We start from the raw sequence: 5,789 nt of genomic DNA on the forward strand, positions 1-5,789 counted from the left end.
AAAAGCAAAGAGGGGCCGACAAGGGCAAAGAGGGGCAGACAAGGGCAAAGAGGGCGGACAAGGGCAAAGAGGGTCTGAGAAGTGCGGAGAACACAGGACAAGGGCAAAGAGAGGTGGGTAAGGGCAAAGAGGGGCCGACAAGGGGAAAGAGGGGCGGACAAGGGCAAAGAGGGTCTGACAATGGCAAAGACAGGCGGACAAATGCAAAGAGGGGCGGACGAGGGCAAAGAGGGGCGGACAATGGGAAAAAATGGACGGACAATGGGAAAAAACGGACGGACTATGGAAAAGACGGGCGGAGAAGTGCGGAGAATACGGGACAAGGGCAAAGAGGGGCTGAGAAGTGCGGAAAATATGGGACAAGGGCAAAGAGGGGCGGAGAATTGCGGAGAATATGGGAGAAGTGCAAAGAGGGGCGGACAAGGGCAAAGAGTTGCGGAAAAGTTCAAAGAGTGGCGGACAAGGGCAAAGAGGGTCGGACAAGTGCAAATAGGTGCGGACAAGTGCAAATAGGGGCGGACAACTGCAAAGAGGGTCGGACAAGGGCAAAGAGTGTCGGACAAGGGCAAATAAGGGGCGGAGAAATGCTGAGAATACTGGACAAGGACAAAGATGTGAGGATAAGGGCAAAGAGGGGTGGACAAGTGTAAAGATGTGCGGACCAAGGCAAAGAGGGTCGGAGAAGTGCAAAGAAGGGTCGACAAGTGCAAAGAGGGGCAGACAAGTGCGGAGAATACGGGACAAGAGCAAAGAGGGGCGGACAAGGGCAACCAGGGGCGGACAAGGGCAAATAGTGGCTGACAAGTGCAAAGAGTTGCAGAGAATTGCATAGAATACGGGACAAGGCCAAAAAGCGTCGGACAAGGGCAAAGAGGGGCGGAGAAGTGCGGAGAATACGGGACAAGGGCAAAGAGTGGCAAAGAAGTGCGGACAATACGGGACAAGGGCAAAGAGGGGCAGACAAGGGCAAAGAGGGGCGGGCATGTGCAAAGAGGGGCGGACAAGGGGAAAGAGGGGCGGACAGTGCAAAGAGGGTCGGGAGAATACGGGAAAAGGGCAAAGGGGGCGGACAAGGAAAAAGAGAGGCGGACAAGGGAAAAGAGGGGCGGACCAGGGCAAAGAGGTGCGGACAAGGGCAAAAAAGGGCGGACGAGGCAAAAAATGGGCGGAGGATTTCGGAGAATAAGGGAGAAGGGCAAAGAGGGGCGGAAAAGATCAAAGAGGGGCGGACAAGGGCAAAGAGGGGCGGACAAGTGCAAAGACGGGCGGACAAGGGCAAAGACGGGCGGACAAGAGCAAAGAGTCACGGCGAATTACGGAGAATACGGGAAAAGGGCAAAGAGGGGCGGATAAGGTCAAAGAAGTGCGACAAGGAAAAAGAGGGGCGGACAAGTGCAAAGAGGGACGGAAAAAAGCAAAGAGGTGCGGAGAAGGGCAAAGAGGGGCGTAGAAGTGCGGAGCATACAGGACAAGAAGAAAGAGGGGCGGAGAATTGCGGAGAATACGGGGCAAGGTCAAAGAGGGTTGGACAAGGGCAAAGAGCGTCGGACAAGGTCAAAGAGGGGCAGACAAGGGAAAAGACGGGAGGAGAAGGGCAAAGAGGGGCAGACAAGGGCAAAGAGGGGCGGACAAGGGCAAATAGGGGTGGAAAAGTGCAAATAGGTTCGGAGAAGTGCGGAGAATACGGGACAAGGTTAAAGAGGGTCGGAGAAGTGCGGAGAATATGGGACAAGGGCAAAGAGGGGCGGACAAGGGCAAAGAGGGGTGGACAACGGCAAAGAGTGGCGGAAAAGGGCAAGGATGTGCGGACAAGGGCAAAGAGTATCGGAGAAGTGCGGACAACACGGGACAAGGGCAAAGAGGAGCAGACAAGGGCAAAGAGGGGCGGACAAGGGCAAAAGGGGCGGAGAAATGCGGAGAATACTGGACAAGTGCAAAGAGGGGCAGAAAAGGGCAAAGAGGGGCGGACAAGTGCAAAGAGGGGCTGCCAAGGGCAAAGATGTGCGGTCATGGGCATAGAGGGGCGGAGAATATAGGACAAGACTAAAGAGGGGCGGACAAGGGCAAAGAGGGGATGAAAATTGCGGAGAATACAGGACAAGGGCAAAGAGGGGCATACAAAAGCAAAGAGGGTCGGAAAAGGGCAAAGAGGGGCGGAAAAGTGCAAAGAGGGGCGGACAAGGGCAAAGAGGGGCAGACAAGGGCAAAGAGGGGCAGACAAGGGCAAAGAGGGGCAGACAAGGGCAAAGAGGGGTAGAGAAGGGCAAAGAGGGGCAGACAAGGGCAAGGATGTGAGGACAAGGGCAAAGAGTATCGGAGAAGTGTGGAGAATACGGGACAAGGGCAAAGAGGGGCAGACAAGGGCAAAGAGGGGCGGACAAGGGCAAAGAGGGGCGGACAAGGGCAAAGAGGGGCGGACAAGGGCAAAGAGGGGTGGACAAGGGCAAAGAGGGTCAGACAAGGGCAAAGAGGGGCGGACAAGTGTAAAGAGGGGCGGAGAAATGCGGAGAATACTGGACAAGTGCAAAGAGGGGTGGACAAGTGAAAAGAGGGGCGGTCAAGGGCAAAGAGGTTCTGAGAATACGGGACATCGGCAAAGAGAGGCGGGCAAAAGCAAAGAGGGGCGGAGAAGTGCGGAGAATACGGGACAACGGCAAAGAGGGGCGGACAAGGGCAAAGAGGGGCGGACAAGGACAAAGAGGGACGGAAAAAAGCAAAGAGGTGCGGAGAAGGGCAAAGAGGGGCGGAGAAGTGCGGAGAATACGGGGCAAGGTCAAAGAGGGTTGGACAAGGGCAAAGAGCGTCGGACAAGGTCAAAGAGGGGCAGACAAGGGAAAAGACGGAAGGAGAAGGGCAAAAAGGGTCGGACAAGAGCAAAGAGGGGCGACATGTGAAAAGAGGTGCGGAAAAGGGCAAAGAGGGGCGACAAGTGAAAGGAGGGGCGGACAAAGGAAAAGAGGGGCGGAGAATGTCCAAGAGGGGCGGACAAGGGCAAAGAGGGTCGGACAAGGGCAAAGAGGGTCATAAGAGGGCAAAGAGGGGCGGAAAAAGGAAAAGAGGGGCGTTGAATTGTGGAGAATACGGGACAATGGCAAAGAGGGGCGGAGAATTGCAGAGAATACGGAACAAGGGAAAACAGGGGCGGAAAAGGGCAAAGAGGGACGGACAAGGGCAAAGAGGGACGGACAAGGGCAAAGAGGGGCGGACAAGGGCAAAGACGGGGGGACAAGGACAAAGATGTGCGGGCAAGGGCAAAGAGGGGCGGACAAGGGCAAAGAGGGGCGGATAAGGGCATAGACGGGGGGACACGGGCGGAGAATATGGGACAAGTGCTAAGAAGGGCGGACAAGGGCAAAGAGGGGCGGACAAGGGCAAAGAGGGGCGGACAAGGGCAAAGAGGGACGGAAAAGGGAAAAGAGGGGCGGAGAATACGGGACAAGTGCAAAGAGGGGCGGACAACAGCAAGCGGTGTGGAGAAGTGCGGAGAATAATGGACAAGTGCAAAGAGGGTCGGACAAGGACAAAGAGGGTCGGACAAGGGTAAAGAGAGTCGGACAAGAGCAAAGAGGGGTGGAAAAGTGCAAAGAGGGGTGGACAAGAGCAAAGAGGGACGGAAAAAGGCAAAGAGGTGCGGAAAAGTGCAAAGAGGGCCGGAGAATACGGGACAAGGGCAAAGAGGGGCGGACAAGGGCAAGCAGTGCGGAGAAGTGCGGATAATACGGGACAAGGGCAAAGAGGGGCGGACAAGGGCAAAGAGGGTCGGACAAGGACAAAGAGGGGCGGACAAGGGCACAGCAGGGTGGACAAGGGCAAAGAGGGTTGGAAAAGGGCAAAGAGGGGCGGACAAGGGCAAAGAGGGGCGGACAAGCACAAAGGGGGTGTATAAGGGCAAAGAGGGGAGGACAAGGTCAAACAGGGGCGGACAAGTGCAAAGAGGGGTGGACAAGGGCAAAAAAGGGGTGGAGAATTTCGGAGAATACGGGAGAAGGGCAAAGAGTGGTGGAAAATATCAAAGAGGGGCGGACAAGGGCAAAGACGGGCGGACAATGGCAAAGAGGGGCGGACAAGGGCAAAGAGTGACGGCGAATTACGGAGAATACGGGAGAAGGGCCAAGAGGGGCGGACAAGGGCAAAGAAGTGCAACAAGGAAAAAGAGGGTCGGACAAGGGCAAAGAGGGTTGGAGAATACGGGACAAGGGCAAAGAGGGGCGGACAACGGCAAGCGGTGCGGAGAAGTGCGGAGAATACGGGACAAGTGCAAAGAGGGGCGGACAAGGGCAAAGAGGGTTGGACAAAGGCAAAGAGTGGCGGACAAAGGCAAAGGGGGCGTATAAGGGTAAAGAGGGGCGGACAAGGACAAAGATGGGCAGACAAGTGCAAAGAGGGTCGGACAAGGGCAAAGAAGGGCGGACGGTGTCAAAGAAGGGGCGGAGAAGTTCACAGAATACGGGACAAGGGGAAAGAGGGGCGGAAAAGGGCAAAGACGGGCTGACAAGTGCAGAGAGGGGCGGACAAGGGCAAAGAGTGACGGAGAATTGCGAAGAATAAGGGACAAGGGCAAAGAGGGGTGGACATGGGCAAAGAGGGGGGGACAAGGGAAAAGAGGGGCGGACAAGGGCAAATATGGGCGGACAAGAGCAAAGAGTGGCGGACAAGGGCAAAGAGGGGCGGAGAATTGCAGAGAATACGGGACAAGGGCAAAGAGAGGCGGACAAGGGCAAAGACGGGCGGACAAGGGCAAAGAGGGGCGGACAAGGGCAAAGAGGTGTGGACCAGGTGAAAGAGGGTCGGACAATTGCAAAGAGGGCCGGAAAAGTGCAAAGAGGGGCGGACAAGTGCAAAGACGGGCGGACAAGGGCAAAGACGGGCGGACAAGGGCAAAGAGGGATGTACAAGTGCAAAGACTGACGCAGAATATCAGAGAATACGGGACAAGAGCAAAGAGGGGCAGTCAAGGGCAAAGAGGTGTGGACAAGGGCAAAGAGGGGCGGACAAGGGCACAGAGGGGTGGAAAAGTTCAAAGAGGTGCGGACAATGGCAAAGAGGGGTGGAGAAAGGCAAAGAATGGCGGACAAGGGCAAAGAAGGGCGGACAAGGGCAAAGAGGGCCGGACAAGGGCAAAGAGGTTCAGACAAGGGCGGAGAACACGGACAAGGCCATAGATTTTCGGAACAGGGCAAAGAAGGTCGTACAAGGGCAAAGAGGTTCGGACAAGGGCAAAGAGGGTCGGACAAGTGTAAAGAAGGGCGGACAAGGGCAACTAGGTTTGGACAAGGGCAAAGAGGGTCAGACAAGAGTATAGAAGGGCGGACAAGGGTGGAGAATATGGGACAGTGTCAAAGAGTGTCGGACAAGTTCAAAGAGGGTCGGACAAGGGCAAAGAGTTTCGGACAAGGGCAAAGAGGGGCGGACAAGGGCAAAGAGGAGCGGAGAAGGGCAAAGAGGTGCGGACAAGAGCAAAGAGGGGCGGAAAAGGGCAAAGAGTGGCGGAGAATTGTGGAGAACAAGGGCAAGGGCAAAGAGGGGCGGACAATGGCAAAGACTGGCGGAGAAGTGCAAGGAGGGGCGGAGAAGTGCAAGGAGGGGCGGACAAGTTCAAAGACGGACGGACAAGGGCAAAGAAGGTCGGACAAGGGCAAAGAGGGTCGGAGAAGGGCAAAGAAGGGCGATAAGGGAAAAGAGGGGAGGTCAAGCACAAAGAGGGTCGGAGAAGGGCCAAGAGGGGCGGACAAGGGTAAAGAGGGACGGACAAGGGCAAAGAGGGACGGAAAAGGGCAAAGAGGGTCAGA

The sequence above is a fragment of the Phaenicophaeus curvirostris genome, unplaced genomic scaffold (genome assembly GCF_032191515.1).
Source record: "Phaenicophaeus curvirostris isolate KB17595 unplaced genomic scaffold, BPBGC_Pcur_1.0 scaffold_129, whole genome shotgun sequence".
Classification (NCBI taxonomy): Eukaryota; Metazoa; Chordata; class Aves; order Cuculiformes; family Cuculidae; genus Phaenicophaeus; species Phaenicophaeus curvirostris.